This window comes from Pinus tabuliformis, chromosome 3_1 (genome assembly GCF_031772625.1).
Source record: "Pinus tabuliformis cultivar Carrire ecotype Pingquan chromosome 3_1, CPIR1, whole genome shotgun sequence".
NCBI classification, from domain to species: domain Eukaryota; kingdom Viridiplantae; phylum Streptophyta; class Pinopsida; order Pinales; family Pinaceae; genus Pinus; species Pinus tabuliformis.
Genome location: NC_142301.1, coordinates 76,954,242 through 76,979,117, shown reverse-complemented (window position 1 = coordinate 76,979,117; position 24,876 = coordinate 76,954,242).

Genomic DNA, 24,876 nt, shown 5'->3' with positions numbered 1-24,876 from the left:
TTATTTTCTTCCTCCATGGGAGGTTGTTGGGTTTTGCAAGGCTAGTCTTGCAAAGGTTCTACCAGTTCGAGCCCTAACTCCTTATACCCTAACCTCGTTGGGGACATGCAAAGAAAAATAGAGAAAGAGAAGACTGCTCTAATACCACTGATCTAGACTTATGCAAGAATGCAAAAAATACAAAAATACCCATATACATAGAGATGCCACAAAAATAAAACTTCATTTCATTAATATCAAAGAACTGAAATATGCTTATGTACAAAAATAAAAATAAACTAGCTTGGACAATGGTGGATTATCTTTGAGAAGAGATGTGGCTGATACATGCCTCTAAAATATGTCACAATGAGGCTCAAGGACCTATTTATTATTGAACAACAAGGGAAAACCCTAAACAACAAAAACCATAACCCAAGGAGATTGAACAATAAGAGTTTGTGGGCCTCATTGGGGTTATTTGGGTAGCCAATTTCCCGGGGTCGTAATTTGGTCATATTATCTCCATTTTGCGCTGACGATACCTTGTTGGAAATATCTCTCCACATACTACATGACTTGTGGCGGGCCCATAACTATAGGTGGCCAACTGTGGACCTCAAAAAAACACCATTTAGGGGGTCAAAACTGATCCAGAAGTCGAGTACCTGAAAAACTGCTAAAAATAGTAAATGCTGCAATAAACAAGGAAACCAATGAAACCAACTAGAGGTCTACGTGGAATAGGTGGGTAGCCACCAGTATCCACCTAGATAAAATTGTTTTAGGCCATTACATGTTTTCTTCTTTCCAACTATAGAAGCAACCTTACTCCCTCCTGACCACACATTCTTCTTGGGCGACACGTTCTCTCTTTGAACCTACAAACCTCTACTAAAACTCAGATCCCTTTGAACCACTAGAACCTTGACATTCTATTGCTTTTGCGGCTAGGTCCTTTAGCCTCCCTGTCTCCATAAGTGAATGTTTGTCTCTACTTGTGTGTCTAGGCCTCTCCTTTGGCCTATTATTTATACTTTTTGTGTGAGTGACTTGGGGTTTTTCCTTGTACATAAAAAAACCATCATTTAATAACTTAAAAACAAATTAGAATAAACAATTAATTATCTTAGGTCCATACCCACAACTTTAGGTCACTTTCCCAACCAACTCCCTTTTGGTTCGTTTTCTCCACTGGGAAATAGGTATTTCCTTCACACCTTGAAATCCCCAGCTCCATGAATTTCCTTGCATACTTAAGGCTGTCTCTACATAAGCCATGACTTTCCCTTGCATGTCCATGACTATCCTCGTAAGTGCCACACCTTCTTTTGTACTTGGCCAAGATTTGTCTTACATGGTGCATGGTTATCCTTGCATGTAACAAGACTTTTCCTTGCACCACAATGAGTGTTCTCACATATTTTATGACTGTCCTTGCATGGGTTGAAAACTTAGTTATCTCACTCGAAACTGAAGATTTGACTTCCTCTCGGTGGCTGACATTCCTTCGTAGTATACCCAGTCTCCTAGTCTCTGTGTTCAGTGACCTAAAGGAGAAGGATTCATTGATAGGGGAAGATTAGTGTTTTTATAGATTGGGAGCAGGAGGACCAGTAGACGTGTTCAAGGTATGACCAAGTAGAGTTGTGGGGTGCACTACATCATCTAGTAGGTCATTTGGTATCTTTTTCAGGGTAGATTGATTTCCATAGTTATTGACACCAAACCTAGTTTGTATTCTTGTATCTATTATTGTATGAGGGGCATGATCCTTAATACGAAAGTCCTAAACTATTGTATTATAGATTGATAATATAACGAAGTTCGGTTCTCGAAAAAATTGTAAAAAGTTATCAATTTGTGCACTAGTTCATTTATTTTTGTATTTATTTTGCTGTGAAAAGTAATTTGTGTCAAATATTCTAAGACCCTAACCTAGATTCTCGAGTTTTGTGGAAAAACAACATGGTATCATAGCCACAAGATTGGGTGAAAAGCCAATCTCTTGGGTACTTAGCCCGCAAGTGACTTTGTGGTGCTAAATTACTCCACAACCCTATACCCTAGGGTTTGGAGTACCTCCCAAGCTACCAACTTTAACACATATAATTAATAAACATATAAAATTTAATAAATTTCGATAACAAACTTATAATTAATTTTAATAGAGAAATGTGATATCTATATATATATATCTATATATATATATATATATATGTTCCAAGGAAAATCCATTTAACTATATAAATTATTATATTGATTTATATTCATAAGTATCATCTTTCAAATTTTTATATTTAGATTGAACTAATAAGTATACAAAAAATAAATATTTATAATCAATTTATTTTTTCTACTAGTTTATATATCTATTTATCTATCAATATATATCATTAATGTTGTGCATATCACATTAAAAATTAAATTAAAAATTTTATAAAGCATGTAATGACATGTATTCTCAAGGTTTTAATAAAATTTAAAATAAATATATTTCTATATATAGAGATGTGAAATTAATATAAATATAAACAATATTAGTAAGAACTAACATCAATTCATCTTAATACTAGATCTACCAAGCGTCGCGAGGAATAAAATATCTAAAGGTGTAAAGATTTCCTCAAGTTTCGCACTCAAAAAGGGATTTGCATGTTGAGGAATTTTATTCTTCTCGATTCTTGGTAGATTTGGAGTTAAGATGGATCTATGTTGGTTCTTGTTCTAGTGTAATTGGTAGCATGATCTATCTTATGGCCCATACTAGACAAGACATTTCCTAAGCAATGGGAGCCTTAAGTTATTTCATCGCTAATCCTATAAGTTAACACCATGATACATTAAAGAATGTATTTACGTATTTGTGGAACACCTATGAATATTCCATTTTTTATCATATTGATGTTTTAAGGGATCCACACTTAGTGGAAATACAAGGTTATGTAGACTCTAATTAGTTATGGGATGGAGATAGAAGGAGACGTATGAGTGGTTATGTTTGGTGGTGTTGTCACTCACTACTTCATCAGTCTTCAATTCCTTAAAAATTCAAATAGCAGTGATGTTTGATGCTAATTTTTGGGCCACAGAAGATATTAGAGCTTAATTGGCCCCTCTCCATTGTCTAGTGGTCAGAAAGAGCTTTCTGTTGAAAATAGCAACAAGAAATGCTAAAAATAGCATTTCTAAAGATAACATTTCAGGATATATTCCAATTTTAATTTGTCCTTGAGTTAAAATTGAGAATTAAAATTCGAATTTAGTCTCACCAGCTGCTTGAAAAATAATCAATTAATTCATCTTGAGTTAATTAGTTGGAGAAATTCAAGCTAGAAGTCTTTGTGAAGTCATGCAACAATTATCCCTTAAATTAAGGAGATTATCCCTTAGTTAAGGAGATAAGGATGAGTTGTATTTGAGTTGTAATTAGTCAGCTCAGTTAACTGAGTTAAGTCCAGTTAAATTAGTTCCAAATAGTTTGAGGAACTAATTGTGAGTTCAGTCAGTTAATGCATGCATACATGAAACTAGTGTACTCTAGATAACTGAATATTCTCTCATAAATAACTCATGCATGTCAGTTCAGACAAAGACCCAGTTGAGATTAAAGGTAGGGATAGTGTACTATCAGTTGCAAGAATTTTCCTATAAGAAAATCTCTTGCATGCAGAAGGAATTCATTCCTTGAGTTTTGCGCAATTTTATAGTGTGTTGGAGCAATGTGTGAGATCAGTGTCACACATGGTTACAACTGGAGCACCCAGGGAAAACAATGCAAGTAAATAGGAGGCTTGGAGGGCAGAGGGAAAGGCAAATGAGTTGTCTAGTCTGCCTATGAGCAGTGAGAGGGATTGTACTAAGATCTGGATAGCTATGAGAGCTAAAGCTTTGTGTAGTGCTGAGATATTTCCACTTGTATGATAATACAAATAGCGGGGTTTTTAGCTGAGGCTTTCCATGGAGTATTCTTTTGTGTTGCATGTGTATTGATTCTTCTTCTCTGTTCTATATGTTCTATTTGATCCTGCTCAAATTGATTAAGCTTCCACAAGTTTGATTGTAGAAGTAGATTAAGTATTTTGCTTTAGTCTATTGCATAATTAGGTTAATTTACAGTGAGAATTTATGCACTTTCCAATGGTATATGGAAGTCCAAAAATGGACTCCTAGAGCAGAAGTTAAAGCATTTTTAAGATTACCTTGGAAAGGTCAGAAAATAAAAAATGGCTAAGTATGAGGGAAAAATCGCAATCGGGACTCGTGAGGCTCGTGCATATCGCACATCAACGTTCAGGCGAGTAAGGAGCATTGACGGGGTGAGGAACAATGACCTACCGATCGGTGATATCGCATATCGGTAGTAGGCAGGTCCAGGTGGAGTATATCGTAATCGTCCATCAGCGAAGTCTCATGGCTCACACTTAAGGATTATCGGGCTTCTCGATGCCGAAGGGCAATATCATAGTCTCGCAGTCCCACGATATCAACGATCGATGTATTGGCGTGATTTTAAGGTAAACATTTGTAAGACTACCGACCATGTTATAAAGTAGTGCATTGTCGGGGGACAAGAAAAACAAATACAAAGGAAAGCGAAGAAAAACAAGAGCGGGCTGCCCCCCTTCTCTCTCCTCCATGTGGCAATATGACAGTATTAGGGTTCGACGATCAATGAATTGGTGGTGTTTTGAACTCCAAAGTTCATGTGAGGGGCTAATTTGTGATAAAGTGTTGTATCATCGAGGATGGCCGAAATTCATTAACAAAGGAATGGCTTGCAAAAGAGGGTCGGGCATGCCTTTTTCTCTCTTCTCCAGGGGGGCATGTGATGGAATGTGATTAGTCTTTAGAGCTGACAGGGTAGCTGACATCAACAGTGATGTGGCAGTACAGTTAATGACGTGATAGAGGACACGTGTCACCTAGTTTCAATGTTTTTTCGAGTGACATGCGGCAGTAATGATGTCACCTCGCAGATCGATGATCACAACAGTTAAGGCTTAAGACAATGGTGCAGTGTGACTGCGATACGTGGGACTCCTCCCCCGGATGCGATAAATGACTAGGGCAGGGTCTATAAGAACCTCGCGTCTAGACTGTCAGCCCACACTAAGGAAAAAACATAAAACAGGGAAAAATAGAGTTAAAGCGCTGATATGTGGGAGAATTTGATAACAAAGGAAAAGGCCCCAGATGCGATATTTTAGAAGATCCATTTAATAAATTTATCACGTTCGAGAAATCAGTCGATGAGGGACTTGTGTGTTATAAAGAAAAATGCCCCCGCATAGCAAGTCAAGGCCTTAAGCGCTTTTGAGATGAGCCCCAGTATTCGCTTGTGGCCCTATGAGGAAATTCATAAAAAGGGTTGTAATAAAGGGGGCCTAAGAATTAATTAAATTCCCACCTGTTTGACTATTTTAAATGAATTGAAATCCTGCGGCCATGAGGCTCCAATAGTGTTCTGCAACGATTTAAATGGGCGGATGGGCTGACAACTGCGATAGTTAATGGAGCATGGTGCAAATTTAGAGCAATATGGGGGGTACTTAGGAAGACTTAATAGCACATCATGGTGCTCCACTCCCTCTACATAGAAAATGATCGCTTGGGTATACAACTCTCCCACTTCACTTCCTACTCCATCAAACATGTCACTCAGTCAGTTAAGGCAGAATTGACAGAAACCGAATGAGCAGCAGTGAATTGCCTCAGCAGTAGAGAGAAGCATGATGAAAATAGGGACATGGCTCAATCCAAGTCCAACACTGAAAAATCAAGGGGACACCTCCTCTTTCCTCTCTCTATTTTCTTTCTCTATGCATTTATTTATGCATTTTTTCCAAGAAAGGGATTCGATCCCTGTTGTAATCTTTTTGCGGCAACATAGCCTAACACTGACCAAGCCAGCTAGTCTAGCATGACAGCTGGGGCTCAAGCTTAGATATTTTGTAGACTGTAATTCCAGCTCCCCCTCCTCTTATAAATAGGAGGAAGCAACATTATACAAAGGTTCAAAATTTCTCACCTGTGAGGGCTGGACTCTGTGATACCATTTTTGGCTCATTAATTTGTAAGTGCATGACTTGTATTCTAGACCATGTTACTTCACATAGGAAGATCTTTCAAACATAGAAAAGAAATGGTGGTGATTACCCCTTCTAATTATTACAATATGTTATCCTCCTGTTAATTCCATTATGTTCATATTCTTCTATGCATTCATGATAAATTACCACTATTACAAATATTTCAAGAACTCCTCACAGATTCACTGGTATCAATATGTTATGCATGTACCTATAAGTTCCTCACATATTCATTTGCATCGACGTTGTTAATGGTAGTGCCTATATGGATTATTGAAATTATATCTTTAACATTTGCGCTTCATGAACCATAACACACAACCTCTCTTCCTCTCATTATATCTCTTTCTGACTCAGATAAGTATAGGAATTCTTAAAGCTGCAAGCTCTATGTGTTATGAATGGAATTCTTGATGCCATAAGCTCATATGATGAGTTACTCCTCCTCCTCATCCTCTATCATTTACTCAACAAATCCTATTAAGATGTAATCCCCTTTGAAGTAATTGACCTCTGCTGTCCTATGTGATACTTCTGGGAACTGTGTGTGTGAGGGAATATCTGAACTACACAGCTCATACCTTTGGAGGAATGTGTAGAATTTTCTCTACAAATCAGCTAGCCCACTGATATCATGTAGAAATTTCACCTGCAGATCAAACTGATATATGCAATGTACTAAAGCATAATACTATATCTACATCTACCATAAACTTTGCGGAAGCTATTCAACCATGAGAAACATCAAGCATCAACACATATGACTGATCAGAAGGAATCAATCACACATAACACAGAATAATTTATCCAGGAAAAGCACCAGCCTAAAACCCCATCTCTGTATTATCAATTAAGTGGAAATCCTCAACAACATACAAAAAGAATCAGCTCAAAAGCTATCCTACTCTCTCTGTACATTGATGATGTAGCTCATAGACTACTTAGGCCTAAATATATAGGCCAGAAGTCCTCCAAGCCCCTATTTCTTTGTGCATTTTTTTATTGGGGTCCAATTACATAACATGTGTGAATTAGCCCCAGTCATACCTGCTGTCTCAGGTCGAACTACACAATCCTTGAGGACTAAAATTCCTCCTGCATGTAAGGAATATTCACTAGAAATATCCTAGCATCTGATAGTACACCGTCCCTCATCTGATCTCAACTAGTTCTTTGTTTGAATTGCTATGCATGAGTTATTCATGAGAGAATCTTCAGTTATTTGAAGTGCAATAGTTATATGCAAGCATGCATTAACTAACTAAACTTAATTTAAACAAAATGTTTAAATCAATTATAACTGGACTTGACTCAGATAACTGAGCCAACTAATTACTACTCAAATTAGAACTCATCCTTATCTCTTTAACTGATGGATAAATTCCTCAATTAATAGATAAATTGTTGCATGTCCTCACATAGACTTCATGTTTGTTTTTTCACAAATAATTAACTCATGGAGAATTAATTAATTTATTTTCAAACAACTGTTAAGTTCAAATTCGAATTTTACTTCCTATTTTAGACTAGGGACTGTCTAAAAATAGGAATCCAACTTGAACACTGATGCCCAAACTACTATTTTTAGCATTTCTTGTTGCCATTTTCAACACTGCCTCTCAACAAGAAAGGCATTCAACTTGAACCCAATCTTGTACCTCTAGAATGTTCCGCATGCAATACTTCTACCAAGTGTGGTTGCTCCAACAACTCTTGGAACAAAAAAAACTCCCCACTGACCCCTCTGTTGGGCTAGAAACATACTCTGATGTTGAAGCTCTACCTGGTGTTGACAAGTGCTACCTCTCTGAACTCTGAGATTCTACAACACTCCATGCATCTCGCATCGTTGCACACCTCTCTGTGCCATCCTGAACTGGTGCAACACTCCTGTGCCTCGTGCATTGTTGCAGCCTACTAGCTCTACACAGTCTTGAGACTCTTGCACTGTAGCTCTCTCTGCCGCTCCATCCGCATCTATCTCTACCCAATCAGTCAGTCCTGCTACTCCTCATCGAGGCTCCTGTAGCTAATTCAAATCAAAGAGGTTAGGTACCTCAAAGATCCTGCCCCTATTCCAGCCTTTTTGGGACGATCACTCCACGTCACCCCATCTCCTACCTGGAGGTATGGATGCATGTGGTCCCTCTACCCACCTGGCTCGAAGTTTCACCCTACTGGAGGTCTCTGCATAAGTGGATGCCTCCACTCTGTCTCCTCTCGGCTTTCCCAATTGTGGCTGCTCCACAACCTCCTGAAGCTGCTTCACCAATTGTGGCTCCTCCACAATTGTCTGAGACTTCTTCTGGCGCTGCATGTTGAGAGGTAATTTACTCTCCCTCTCAACCACCAAGTATCTAACCTTTGCCTTGCTCCTCAAGGCTTTGCATGCATTTTGTACCTCAAGTGCATATAGGTTCTTGGCTAGCACACCAATTTGTTTCCACTTTCCCACCGTCACGAAATTTTCTAGAAAAAGAGCTGATTTTAAATCAGCGATATCTCCCTCATCCAAACTCTGATTCAGCCGATTTTGTTTTTTGAATTTGGGTATTTTTCTGCAAGGAATCCAAATATGCTATTTGTTTATGAAAATTTTGTACAGAAATTTTCATATCTTCTCTGCAAACTCTCGACTAAAAACTCAAAACTTTGAAATCTCCTCTCAGTATATTGTTCTCTCCTTTGATCACCTTTGCTCTGATACCATGTAGAATTTTCTCTACAAATCATATAGCTCACTGATATCATGTAGAAATTTCATCTGTAGATCAAATTGATATATGCAATGTACTAAAGCATAATACTAGATCTACATCTACCATAAACTTTGCGGAAGCTAATCAACCATGAGCAACATCAAGCATGGACACATATAACTGATCAGAAGGAATCCATCACATATAACATAGAAGAATTTATCCGAGAAAAGCACCAACGTAAAACCCCATCTCTGTATTATCAATCAAGTGGAAATCCTCAACATCATACAAAAAGAATCAGCTCAAAAGCTATCCTGCTCTCTCTGTACTCTGATAATGTAGCTCATAGACTACCTAGGCCTCAATATATAGGCCACAAGTCCTCCAAGCCCCTATTTCTTTGCGCAATTTCGATTGGGGTCCAATTACATAACATGTGTGAATTGGCCCCAGTCATACCTGCTGTCAACCTCAAGTCCAACTACGCAATCCTTGAGGACTAAAGTTCCTCCTGCATGCAAGGAATATTCACTAGAAATATCCTAGCATCTAATAGTACATTGTCCCTCATCTAATCTTAACTGGGTCTCTGTCTGAACTGCCATGCATGAGTTATTCATGAGAGAATATTCAGTTATATGAAGTGCATCAGTTATATGCAAGCATGCATTAACTAATTGAAGTTACTTAATTTAAACAAACTGCTTAAATCAATTATAACTGGACTTGACTTAGTTAATTGAGCCAACTAATTACTACTCAAATTAGAACTCATCCTTATCTCTTTAACTAATGGATAAATTCCTCAATTAATAGATAAACTATTGCATGTCCTCACATAGACTTCATGTTTGATCTTTCACAAATAATTAACTCATGGAGAATTAATTAATTTATTTTCAAACAGTTGTTAAGTTCAAATTCGAATTTTACTTCTTATTTTAGACCAGGGACTGTCTAAAAATAGGAATCCAACTTGAATTGCTAAAAATAGAACTTCTATTTTTAACACTTCCATTTTTCATTCCCTGTTGCCCAATCCAACACTGATGCCCAAACTGCGATTTTTAGCAGTGCTATTTTTAGCATTTCTTGTTGCCATTTTCAATAGAATGAACCAAGCCCTCCTATTTCCTTTTATTTTCTCTTTTTTTTTTGTGACAATTGAAGTGCTGCAACCCCCTCACATATAACCTTACAAGCACTCCTCTATTTAATATATGCTAAGAACTAGTCTACAATCAACCCAGAGACTGTCTCTAGGGGGATTTTCTTGTCTCCTACTGCACTTGTGTTGCAGGTGCAAGATTTAGCGACAACAGGTGGTTTGGTGGAGCAGTGAGTTAGATGAGCAAACAAAAATTTATTCACTTTATTCGCCACATAGGGAGATTATATGGAAGGTACTCATTACTTTAAGGAGGTCATCTAGCTTATGTAATTATGTTTAGAAGTAGGTTTAAGTGGTGATTAAGTGAAAATGGTATCACAATTCAATATGATGCTAATAATTCCATTTTCCTAACTAGGAATCCAACCATTCATGCAAAGACAAAGTATATATGTATATGATACCATTTAAATAGGAACATGGTAAAGGATGAAAAGGTTATTTTAAATATAGTTGAGTCCTTGCAGAATGTTGCAAATGCATTGATGAAATTAATGAGCAAAGGTAAATTCAAGTGGCGCTATGAGTCCATAGGCCGGTGGTCTTGTTGTTCCTCAGATTGTTTCTAAAGGCATTCAATGAGGACCAATAATCCTCCCTCTTGAGGTTAAAGGATCGACTTTCCTCAACCACAAAGGGTATCCCTGTAATTATGTGAATGGTTTTCTACGACATCCTTTAAAAAATAGCTAGATTATAGATAAAGAATTTTGCAAAATAATTGATGGTAAGACTTAGAATAAGTGAAACTCGTATATAAATGAATCATCAATAACATAAACTTTAAATTTAAAATATGCAATTGATACCAATAAGTGCTACACATAACTTACAAGGAAAGTACATAATAGAATTATCATAATATAAAATTAAAGTACAAACATAGAAAGATAAACAAGAAAGCAAAAACAATACTAGTATGTATTTGTATTTAAATGAAACGTATAATGAAATTATATGACTTCATGTATCCATATAATTCTAGTCCGCAACAAATCAATCAGAATTATTATTGAAATTTTCCAAATAATATATATTTGAAAAGTAATAAATCAATTAATATGTATGAAATGAATTATCAATTCGATCATGTCAAACTATTAATTATTCACCTATACCAATATATACAAACATAAAATTAGCAAAACATAGAATACTGAAAATAAGCACCATTAATCATAATTTCCTATAACAAAATCATACTGTCATCATGGAGTAAGAAAACATAGTGTGTGCGCTATGTCAATGCAAAATAAAGTCTCGCATCCAAAAGTCGGCTCCTGCTTTGATAGCTTACAATATTTTTGTTTTCATTAAGAGTTGGTTCCCATTTATGTTTTAATAACATATCCTTTAATAATAATCTTATGATTAATGCTAATTTATATTATTGGGCCTATTGTTGAATAAATTATTTCTTTACTATAATTCATTCAAACCAATTCTTTAGGCTCAAAAAATTAGTATATTTCCAATTAATTTTCCTACATCACATAAAAATAATAAAAGTTTTTAAAAAGTACATAATAATTCAGAAACAAATGCAATAAATCTATTTTCTTACTTGATTACATTAATATTTTCTTAAAATAATTTTAAATAAAATTGTTACACGTAAAAATATATTTCCAGTGTCTCATACTATGCATAATATAATTGGATTATTTCTTGATTTGCTATTCACATTAAATATCAGTAAAGTTTTATCCCAATTAACTTGTAAATGAAAAAATCTAAAATCTAAAATGTATATAGTAAAAATAGTTTGCAACCAAAAATCTTCAATGTTACGCAATAATCCCATCATCAAAGTAAATAAAGATGGGGGAGGGAAATGGGCAACTAGATTCCAAAATCCAGAAGAAAGGTGCTTGAGATTTAAAAGTAACGTGTGAGTCTAATGCATCTGAGGGTCATAAATGTTTATGATCGATGGGTCTTAATCATATTGGATATCAGATATCAAAGGTGCTAGTTAATTAATGCCTCCTAGGTTGTTCATGTGTAATATTTAATAATTTTTTTTTTTTTTTTTTAATATTATATGGTGAATCGGTAATTGTTTAGCCTAATCTAGGAGAGACCCAGGATCAAACTTGAACGCTGCCACTATAACACCAAAAGCATAACCAATCACCTGCGAATCAGTTATACTAAGTTCCTATGATTTTGGCAAGAGCAGACTCAACGAGAAAGGAGAATCCGCCCCTCTAACCGCCACCACAGCAAGCTGCTAAATGTACATTTTTTAAAACTTTTGAAATACACCCCTTTTTAATAAACAAAAATCATGCCCATCAAAATGTGGGGAGAGGAATATTAATTTCAAAGGTGCAATGTGATAAAATCCAAAGGCGGAGGATCGACGAAATCTAAGGTGGAAATTTATAATGGGTATTAAAAAATTCGTTACATAACCTTTAAATTTTACCCGATTATCATTATATTTCTCACCTGCCTTATGTCAAACCTTCAATATTTACCCGATATCATTATATTGCTCACGCACCTTATGTCAAGATAGGCATAAACATAAGTTTATTTAATAAAGTTTAAATATTTTTCACTTTTACAAAATTGTTCTTTGTTATAAAAAACATATATATTATGTTATTTTAGGGAAAGTGAATTCTCAACCATGCACCATTATATTTATAAAAAGTCTTTTATTTTGTTATATCTATCATCATATAATTACCCTTATTAATAAATTATAAAATTTATAATTTTTAAATGATTTCATAAGATTTATGGTTTTCTTTAATGGAAAATAATTTTATGGATTATAAAAGATATGAAACCAATGTTAGAATTTCAAATTTAATAAGAAGATTTTTAATTTGACTCAAAACTATAGTGTATGCATTTATTATGAATAGAATAATAATAATATTATAGAATTTGATGCTTTAGATAAATTTGAAAGAGACTTTGAGAGTGTTATATAAAAAGTTTTAGAATTAAATTTTAATAGGCCTTATGATATATACGAGTATAAGACAAGGTGGATAAGTTATAAAACTAATGAGGTTGAGTATTATAAGCTGAAAAGAAGCAAATTCATATATGATTTAAAAAAAAAACCTATTTCATAATGTTGATACAATAAAAGGATAAAGTATGGATTTGAGGGGTGAGACTTAAAAAAATTTAGAACAAAATTACAGACAAAACGAGAAATCTAGCTCAAAACCTCCCAAAAAACATGAAAAAACAACTTAAAAACGAAAACTATGTATGTTAGAATGATGTTTTTTTGGGGTAAGTTTTCAACATTTTTTTTAAAATGATAGTAATTTTTTTGTAAAAAAGATGAAAAAACACCTTGAAAGCAAAAAGTGTTGATGTTAGAACAACATTTTTATTTATTTAATTGTTTATTTATTTCGGGTTATAATTTCAACACTTTTTAGCAATGATATTAAATATAAAATATCAGGGCTTTGAAAAAACTTAAAATTCCAACAATTTTCGGGTATGGCATTAAAGATAAAATATTATTCCTCTAAAAAGCCTTAAAATTCCAACAATTGCCATCCATGTCGTTAAAGATAAAATATCATGACTCTAAAAAATCCCTAAAATTGTAATTGTTTTCAACCATAGCATTAAAGATAAAATATCATAACTGAGAAAAACCTTAAAACTTTGACAAATTTTCAACTATCGATTTAAAAACTTTAAGTTTTCAACATATTTCAACCATGATCTTATTGACAAGTTATATGACTATTTATTATTATTATTATTATTATTATTTTTAATTTTTTATATACTATTTACTATTTATTTGTTTTTTATTTTAGAAATGAACATCTAAATGAAAGAGTCATTATTCCAAGAGTAATTTTTATTTTAAAGGCTAAAAGTATAGCTCTTTTCAAATCTTAGCCTAAGACAACTTATCCCATTGCAATGAAAATCTAAAAATCAACCATCCAAATGACGTATCCCCTTTTAATGAAGCATTAAAATTGGAACATTTTGTAAAGCTATCTTATACCAAATGATAACAATAAATAATATCATGACAATATCACTATATAATTTAAAAATTCAACATTAATTTCTAATATTATTTTACTTTTAATTAAAATATCAACATTGGCAGATTGAATATAACATAAATTATTTTTGTAAGTCATTTTTGCATTGTGGATATTCTAAACAAATGAATTCTTCATAATTAAAACATTTAATCCAACAAACATATAAATGACTCAGACTTTCATGTAAGATCATATGGAAGTTAAAATATTTATTTCAAGTTACCATGCAAACACCATTTACATAAAATGTCTTAGACAATTATTAAAAATCACTCATAGGTTGTGGGACACCATCATAATATACAACATCTTTAGATGAATGACTGGATGTAGATGAATATGACCCATATTCTTCTCTTTCATCAGCTTCTGTCCCATCTGATTCAACGTGCATAACCACCATTTCAGGTTTCAAAAGTCTTCTAGATCTATGAGTGAGTTCAACATATTCCCATCTTAATATTATTTCTTATGGTAACAACCTCTTCAAAATCTTTATGGTCCTAAAGCAAAGAGTTCCTCTGTTAAATTGAAGTCATAAACAAGTATGTAAACATCCTTCAATTTTAAGAGTAATTGCAACAACGATTTATATTTGTATATGTTCTTTTTCTCTTTCTGCCAATTTTTTTATCAACTACTTGTACACACCATTGAATGAGTGGGTATTTGTAGCATACCAAAGTACGCCAACAACTGTAACATCTTCATTTTCTTTAATGACCTTTATAACCTTAGAAACCTAGAATGGATAGCTATGTGGATCTCCATCTGCTAACACTATGATCATGTAACCCTCCTTAACATCCTGCACATAACCCTTGTAAAGGTTATCCATGGCTTCACGTTGTGAACATGATCTTCTAGAACCAACATACGTTTCTCTTTCTTCTACCTACGAAGAATTAATAATAGCTTGATATTGTTGTTGTTCAACAATGTTTCTTTCCTCATGTTCATTTGGCATTTTATTGTGGCCATATAAGTGGAGCCTTCAAAAGCATATCTTCATTTCTTGATCTTGAAATGATATCACTTTGATTATTGAAAAAAGACTCCCACCAAACTGAATCAACAACATCAAAGTACTCATATGTATCTCTAATATATATTTTAATTTCTTCCATGCATTCAAAATAATTTATATCTCTCTTATGCTTTCGTGCATTATGGAGTTTAGAATCTAATTGTAATAACAATATATTTGATACAAATATTAGATGATCTGGAATGAACTTCAAAAATGTTAAACCTGACGATGACTCCCATTTTTGCATAGTTTGAATACTTCTTGCTCTATATATGTGTTTTCCCATCATTTTTTTTGATACAAAATTGATGTTGGAAGCTAATGTCATTAAGTTGTTCAATGCATTTCTCCTCACCATGTGATCTTAGAATAAACCTTCGCATGTCAATAGTTTCTTCCAACACATGGAAAATAAGCTATGAAATGTGGTTTGTTAGTACATTCAATTAATGATGGCAGGATTCTAACATCCTTCCTCAATGTTATCGAAAAATGAATATACAATTTATTAATATGGTCATGAATGTGTCCGCATGTCAATAGTTTCTTCCAACACATGAAAAATAAGCTATGAAATATGGTTTGTTAATACATTCAACTAATGATGGCAGGATTCTAACATCCTTCCTTAATGTTACTGAAAAATGAATAAGCAATTTATCAATATGGTCATGAATGTGTCCAACAAGGAGGAAACCAACCTTTACCTTTTGAAAAAATCTCAACTCAACAAGCATGTTTAGATATCCAAAAACAATTTAATTTTTGTTTTCATGACTAGTGTTGTCTAATTGCAAATAGAAAATTTCAGTAGTATTACCATACCAATGAGAAACCACATCATGAATTATGGTTATGGTTAGATTTGTATCATTATGAATATTTGGACTTGTGAAGTAAACCTTTGGAAACATTTTTCCATTAAAGACCATACAACAAACCAAGTGAAATTGAATAAATTTTTTCTCCTATAAATTTTTTGGTGTGCAGACAAAATATGGTAGAATCATTTTCTTCTGGTCCATACCATCAATTATCAAGCCCAAATATTTATTTCGATTATCATAACACTTCTTTCGATGCTTATACAATTTTTTCTTTCACTTCTTTGCTGATTATGGTGCTCTTGAAGTGCTTTGACAATGGAATATGCACATAACATAACAAAACCTATTACTAAATATATTTTCATAGTTGATAACTATCCAATTTTAAAAAATAATGTTTTGAATGCATACCTCTTTCAACCCTTGACATGTATCCCATTTTTATTTAAGAGAAGCACATGTACTGCAAACCCCCATCCTTGTCTTCTTAGGAATACAAACATTGTTGAATTCGTTCTTCCATATCCTCGTAAAATATAAATATGTAATAAAATTACCATCTCCTTCAACACCTTATGCATATTATTTGTGTAGATTTATTATCTTGAGAAATTAACAGGAATTATTGAATATGGTTGGATAATAGAATGGCGCAAAGAAATGCTTCCACATCCTTATCCTTTCTTGATAGTGCATCTGCAACAACATTTTGCTTCCCTTTTTTGTATATGATTTCAAAGTCATAACCCAACATGATCCGGATTTAATCAGGAACACAACAAATTATAAATATAACCATAAATACAGAGATGCAGTAGAAATGACACTTCCTTTCATTAATATCAAATAATGAAATATGCTTACAAACATTATCGAAATGAGACTGAGACTAGCTCGGGTGATGGTAGCTTATCTTTGAGAAGAGATGTGGTGGCTACATGCCTCTGAATTGTGTTACAATGAGGTTCGAAGGCCTATTTATTGTTGAGAAACAATGGAAAACCCTAAACATCCAAAAATCTAACCCTAGGAGATGAAACACCCTATGGGCCCCATTTGGGTAAATTGGTACATCAACTTCCCGAGGTCGTAACTTTGGCATATGATCTTCGTTTGATGCGCACAATATCTCGTTAGAAAGATCTAACAGAGGACTAAAAATTTACAATGACCAACGTCTTCCATGAGTAATGTTGTCCCTAGTTAAAAAACGTCGTTTAGGGCCTCAAAATGGCTCCAGAAGTTCAGGACTTGAAAAACTGCCAAAAATAGTAAATTGTGCTACAATTAAGGAAACTGAAAAACTAAAAGAGACAGTTGTGGGGGTCCAAGTGGGATAGGTGGGTGGTCAACAAAATCCACCTAGATCATTCCTCCCCCCTTAGGAAGCAATGGTCCCCATTGCGTTGAGAGGCTCCATGAGATGGGGAAGCTTCTGCTAAACTTGGTCCTTGGTGACCTCTTCTGCAATCTTTGATGTGTCTAGTAATGGTGGGAAGCATGGTCGAGGGAGGTCCACATTGAACACTCGATGCAAGCCAAGGAATGGGGGAATATTGTGCTCCAAAGCATTGTTTCCCACAACCTTGGCAATGGTGTAAGGACCATATCGCAGTGGTCTAAGCTTTCGATGGGATCTTGTAAGGTGTTCTTTCTGCAGATGCAACCAGACTTTGTCACCCACTTGAAACTTGTGTGGCACCCGATGTTGATCATGTGACTGCTTGTACTTGGAATTTTCTAGAATGAAGCGAAGATATATCATCCTTTTAGGTAGAGGTGCCTCGGGAGTCATATCGAATGAATGCTTGACCTGATAGTGCAACAGTACCCCTGTGGGTGAGGAGAAGATGTTCCTGTATTTTTTCATGACCATATCCACCTGCTTCTGCTACGTGGAGGAACCCTTCTCGGGGGCCATGGATGTGGCTACGATCTTCCCCTTACTTTGAGAGTGAACCAGAAATAAAATGAATTTCCTAGCCCGGGAGATGATCTTACTGCATTTCTTAGTAGAGATCAAAGAGGTGGCGGTAGGTGGGCCTACCTCCAGTATCTTGTATAATGAATTACCCAAAGAAATAATAAAAACGTGAAGCCTTGACTCATACACAACATGTCACTTCCACAAGTATGGTTGGCCTAATAATACATCACAAACATCAAGAGGTGCAACATCACACAATACCTCATATGTGAAGGGCTTGATGTTGTAGGGAAGGTGGAACTACTAGCAGACTCAGAGATCTTATCCTTGGTGAAGCCACTCGATGTTGTATGGTTTCGGGTGTGGTATGGTCAGTAGGCCCATCCAGTTCACGACCTCTGTTAAAATGAAGTTCTTTTGGTTGCCACTGTCGAGAATGAATTGCAGCGACGAACCCTTCACCCACATTTGTGAGTGGAAAAGATGCTCCCCCTCCTCTGGATCTTCAGGTTCATTCTTCTAGATCTTGGTAATGGCGACAGTGGTACTAGGTTCTGCATCAATGATCTACTTCCATTTTTCATTCCTCTTGTCAGATTCTGACTCAGGGTCGGAACATGCATTTGATTATGAAGCCTTTAACTCAGCCACCAACGACTGCTTGGCTCGACACTCACTTGTGTTATGATTGCGGCTCTTATGAAACTCACACCACTTTCCTATGTCCTTCTTTAACTTCGCGGTGTTGTTCTTTTCTCGCGGCTTCGACGAGTTGTCTTGGGTCACACTGTCTTGGATTTGTCCTTGGTTCTGCGGTTTGGGGAAGCCTTTTCCTTGCTTTGGATTCACAAATCCAAAGTCTCGCTTCTTCTATTTAAACTTCTGCTCGATCTTGACAGCATATCGGTACACCGTGACAAGCGATGAGATGTCCAGGAACTCCATCTCATTCTGGATGTACCTGTATAGTTAGCCGCGATATTTGAGTATCAAATGCCACTCAAAATCCTTGATACCCAACTTTGTGCGAAGGGTATGAAAAATGTTGGTAAACTCTAGCATGTCTTGGTCACTTCCCTGCCGCAGCGTGGTCCACTTTATGTATTTATACTCATAGCTTCCGATAGGGTAGTACTACTCCTTGATGGCATCCTATAATGAATTCCAAGTGGGTGCTATTGAAAATAGTGAGGATGTACTTTCATCCTTCTGCTTGTGGTAGGTTTCCCACAAATCCTTGCCATGGGGGGTGGCTTTGAGAAGAGCAAAAGTAATCTTTTCCCGACTAGAAAATTTATGAACATAAAAATACCCTTCTAACAGATCTAACCATTTATCTACGACATCTGCATCTATCTGACCCTCGAATATGGGGATTTCAAAGTTAACTTGTACCTTAAAGGGTGTGGCATTTCGAGAGTAGCTGATGGAAGTAGATGTGTCTCCCATGGGTAGCCCCTGAAGGATTTGGGCAAAGTTGTCCATTATCGTGTTCCTTTGTTGCTCGAGGGATTCTTCAAGAAATATTTTGATAGGATCTCCTGCCCCCTCATCTTTCTTTTATTCTGCCATGGGAGGCCATCAGGATTTGCGAGGCTAGCCTTGCAAAGGTTCGACCAGTTGAAGCCCTAACTCCTTATATCCCAACCTTGTTGGGGACATGCAAAGAAAAACTGAGAAAGAGAAGACCCCTCTGATACCACTGATCCAGATTTAAAAAGGAACATGAAAAATTACAGATATAACCATAAATATAGAGATGCAACAGAAATAACACCGTTGGGCCTCCAATATGCCCATTTTTCCATCATACAAAACTGCCATTTATAACCTAAATTCTGACACCAGCATACTCATTTCACGTCATAATTCCATCATTTATCACCAAATCACATCCTATGTGTCGTGGTTGATTATCATTAGTTTTATTAGATTTTCTATGATTAAAGATGATTATGCCATGATTTACTAATGATGGTTTTGCTAAGATCATTTTCATAGGGTTCCATCACTTAGTTTCTTCACAAGCCAATAGAGTACGGAAATAACCAATTTGGGGCTTTGACGCCTTCAGAATGCTTATAGAGAAACCAAAAGAGGTTATTGTCAAAAATAATGTTGTAATAAATTTCCATAACCTGGATTGCACCCAAGTCACTCATGTGGGTCTCTAGAAGGAAATTCACAAATTTGCCCAAATCTGCAATAATGTTCAAACTACCCATTTCCGCCTCGATTTACGTGCAGGTGAAGGCGAATGAAAAAAATCTTGAACATGGGTTTCGGTCCCAGTATATCCAATTTACTAACTTTGAAATTGTTTTCTAAAATTCCTTACAGTTTGGAAGATATGCGAAGTTCTTTGAGGCTGATTTATATAAAATAGCCAAGTTTGTACTTAACAGTCAAATTCGGATCTACCTATTTTTATGCCACAGTTATGGTTTGATAAGTTCTTGTCCTATGTTGGGATTAGTTGAGTATTTGCAATGCTAAATAGAACAAGTCTTTCCAACAATCTAATCTGGAAGATTGATTTAGCCGCGCTATTAAAATTTGCTATGTATAGTTCAGGTTGTTTTTAACTAAATCAATGCTTATAAAGGCTACTCTGTAATAACTAGGAAGGTAGCGAACAAAAGGATATATTGCCATTTGTATCTTTTATCTCCAGAAATATATTTTTAATGCTATTATGATGGCGATGTATTGAGTTCAGATTAATTTGTTGGATGGTTCACTGTGAATTCATGAATTAGCTGTGATTGAAGCTTTTCGTTCCCTGTAGGTAAGTAAGCTCCCCAAGTATGGCTGGGCCCACCACTATCTAGGATCAAATTTGTATCATTTCTTAGGAATGTAGTTGTGTGATAGTTATAATTGCTTCTTGGTTATCTTCGGTTTATCAATTATTTATATGCTGCGTGGAGGTTTCTATTGAATTTGAAACAATTTTAGTATGATGACTATGTGATGCATTTTCAAGTCCTTTACTCCAACAATTTGAATGTATGGTTCTTGTGTGATTGGCACTCCTACTTCTAAGGCAGAGTCATACTCTGTTCTCTTAAGCACCAACCGTATTGCCCTGACTGTGCTCTCGAGGTTATATAAAACTTGTTTTAATCATATTATAAACTGAATGCTTGTGGTAAGTTGGTCCATCCGATGAAAACGCAGAGAAACCCTTGAACAGAAGTCAAGATAATTCATAAAGTAATCAAGATTGATCTCGTGTGAATTTAATTATGCATGAAGAGGATTTTAGTTGATTCAAATAAATCACATCTGCTTGTTTCTTTCAGTGATCAAATTGGTTAGTTTCATTCCGAATTATTGTCAAAAATGCATGTGCCATAGGGGTATTCATTCTAGATTAATTGATCAGAATAACTTGACTCATCATAAGTTTGATTTAATCCAAATCAATTGGTTTTCTGCTAAATTATTTTCATGACTGGGTGCCATAGAAATATTGCATTCCAGATTGATTGATTAAGTTAGCTTAACATCGTTTAATCTTATCTTGTTTCTCAAATAGGTTCTCAATTTCTTAATAAATTTGCAGATTGATTTTGGAGTTCAAGAGAACGATTTAGTTTTAGTTTCCAGTGCAATTTTCCTTGCTTCGTTTCAAATACTTGAGTGCAGTACCATAGCTTAGAGTTTGAGATTGTTTACGAAAAATGTAGTTTCGAGCCTAAGGTAATTTCCATCACATGCGTGCTTGATTTGATTTCGAAATAGGTTGTAGTCAGCTGTGTGACTTACCTTTCAAAATAGAGTATAGGTTTAAGTTTATCAATTTGCAGACAAACTTTCATTGGTTTGACAAGAAGAGTTGGTATTTCATTGAGTTGAGTTTTCCTTTCATGATGATTGAATGCCAGAAGATTGTATTTTGTTAAGGGTTTGATAGCAGATTTGAAGTTATTGTGTCTTTTTAATTTCAAGTACATGATTTAGATTTGTACTTAGTTAAACAAGCAAGAGGATTGAATAGGTTTCTAGTTAGAGATTCTTCTGAGTTGTGTCCAAGAGTGAAGCTTATCACATATTTGAAGTTACCTTTGGAAATTTTAGTTTCAATTTTACTTGTCTTCCAAACATGTTTGAAGTAGATTAGAATTTGCAACTTTTTCAAGAGTAGCATAGGTAATAGATTTAGGGTTGCTTAGGGTTTTCATGAGATATGATTTATTTGATAAAGTGTTTTAATTGGAAGCTTTGTCTTAGCATATATCTTGTGATCTAGATTGGGATTTCATTTAAGTATAGGTTCATTAAGAGTTTCAAGTTAGAATTTGATTATTGATTCTGCTAGCTAGGGTTTGATGAATTTTGTGCTAGATTCAACTAACTCATTTCATAAAGGAAACCATTAAATCTTTGAAATACAAACTGAATAAAGAAGTGTAGTGCAGCTCATGTTTACGAGCCTAGATTGACATATAAATATTGGAGGATTAATTCATCAATTAAAACTCTCAACATTTTGGCGTCGTTGCCGGGGAATTGTAATTTTTTATTTAGGTAACTATTATCAGAGTTTCAGGATCTTGTAGGGCTGTCAGAGGGCAAAGAGTGTACAGTAAGATGTAAGTGAAGAGCCATGCATCAACGTTTGTGGGGTTTCTCCAAAGTATGACTGATTACTGCTTGTTCTTGAGTTTTTATTTCCTTTTATTTTATGCGTAGAAGTAAAGGTAGACCTAGGAATAGTAAAGGTAGATTCATTTCCAGTGCTAGTTTTCTTGCAATTAGAAGTTTTTAATTCAAGCTTTGAATGAAAACATTTTTGGGGTGATGTAAGAACCCCCCTATTTTGTACTAATCTGTGTTGCGAGGCAGGGATCATCAACCATCAGGAGAAATTCAAGAATGAATGATATCTTGAAGAATGTCCCTCGAAGCACTTTCTCAAATCCTAGCAGTAGCTGGGGTATCTTCCTCTGAGGAAGAGTTCATCCTGACCGCATTCAGGAAGTTATCCATTTCTCCACAGCCAGAAAAGGATTTGGAAGCCTCCCTTGATTCCTCTTGCCTATCTACCAAGGAGATTGATGAATCATATACCAAATCTAATGGGAAGCATCCAGTTGAACCTGAGATTGGAGAACTTTCACCATGTCCAACAACAAGCCTTGTATACACTCCAAAGACCAATTATTTAAGTTTGCCTGGCACAACCGAGGAGGATGTTCAGAGTGGTCCAAATGAAGAAATGAACCAGTCCCACCAGGATTATATCGAGCATTGGTTCCAGGTTACGATTCAATCAAAATACCACTCTCATCTTCAAATACTCTTTGCATCATATCTTTCAAAGCTGTTGATTGTTCATGCTGATGTACCATCTAGAGTTTATATGTTAAATCTAGGCATGATTATATCTTTGTACCTGATGTTGAGTCCCAAACTTGCATCTTCCCTATACACCTTTTTAGCCTTTTTTTCCAGTTACCTGAACCTCCAAGTTGTCAAATCATTGCATATTAGTTTAAAAAAAGCATATAAAATGGTTTCCTTACTATGTCTTGTGATTGCTGTTTGATCTAGATTGTTGCTCAGTCAGCTGCGGAATCTTGTCACTTTCCACAACCAGCTCAACTTTCCGCAGCCTTTTTGTTGAAGTCTATGTTACAGGTGTCTACTAGAGAATCCAGCCACATGGGCGAGTTGCAAATGATGTGGACACGGAACGTGTCCCCTTGGTTCAGCCGAATCCCTCACAAAAGACCATGGTCAAGGACAGTCAAAGCGGTGGTCAACCTAAGAGTTTTACGCTGGCAGAACTCTGTTTTTCACCACGTGAAGACTTGCGTGGCAAATTCCTCAATCCCAGGAGGCGTGCTAACACCTGTGGACTGCTCCATGAACCAAATCTAACAGCCACCCTCCTTGGATTTAATTGTCACGGCTACCATCATGCTAGATTTCCGGACGTGGTTATTCATGTGTCTGTTTATCAGCGCAGATTTTAGGAAGTAGTTGTATCATCCTCAGTTATAAATAACGCATTATCATATGCATATTAGCTAGCTTTTTGTATGTAATTTTGATTGTTTTACGAGCCCACTGTGCCGTGACTTAATCCTTATGTTATGACTACATTTTAATACATGAGAAGACAATGTTCTTAAGTTCAATTTGTGGTTGATTGCTGATTGGCCGAGGTTGCAGAGGGCCCCTGTACACCAAGGTTCTGTAATTACTATATAGTTTCATGCTTTCTTCCTTTACGTTCCTGATGCCATAATCGTTTGCTTGTATATATTACACTGCTTATGGTATTCATGTTGATTGTTGTCCATAGTTTATTTTATGCTTGCTAATGACTGTTAACTGATCAGTGTTTTTCTTTCAGGTTATAATAAATAGCCTGGGCAATTTCACATAGCTTTTTAATGACTAATGACATGAAATTATCTTGTCCTTCTGCTGATTTATTTTCTTAGTTCTAATTCCAGCACTGTTTATTTCTTTTAGTTTTGTTTTGTTCATTAACTTTTCTGCAAGATAGATATTAGACTACTCATGTCATTTTTAGTTACCTCCTATAGCCAGAGCGAGTTGAATGGTGAGGGATTGAAGTATGAATGCGTAGTTTGATATTAGTTTATTTTTTTTCAAGTTAGTGATTAGATTACTCATGTCATTTTCAGTTACCTCATTTTCAGTTACCTCATTTTCAGTTAGTGAGGGATTGAAGTATGAATGCGTAGTTTGATCTTAGTTTCATTTTATGCAATTTAGATATCAAATTACTCAATTTGTTTATGATTACCTCCTATAGCGAGAGCGAGTCGAATGGTGAGGGGTCAGAATATGAGTTGATGTAATATGACTTAGTTTACTTTGCTTACAGTTTTTGAATTGCTTTGAGTTCAGTTTTCTTTTTATACAGTAGCAAGGATACTGGGTTTCATAGTCACTAGCTCATTGTTTGGTTTAATTAGAATTTAGGTACATTTTTATTTTCTCTTAGGAATTGATTTCATCATTGCAAGTTTTAAAACCTTTTTGAGAACTTTGAAGTTTGGAAATCATTGTAGAGGTCACCATTGCCTTGAACACTTATATCCATACTTGAATTTTA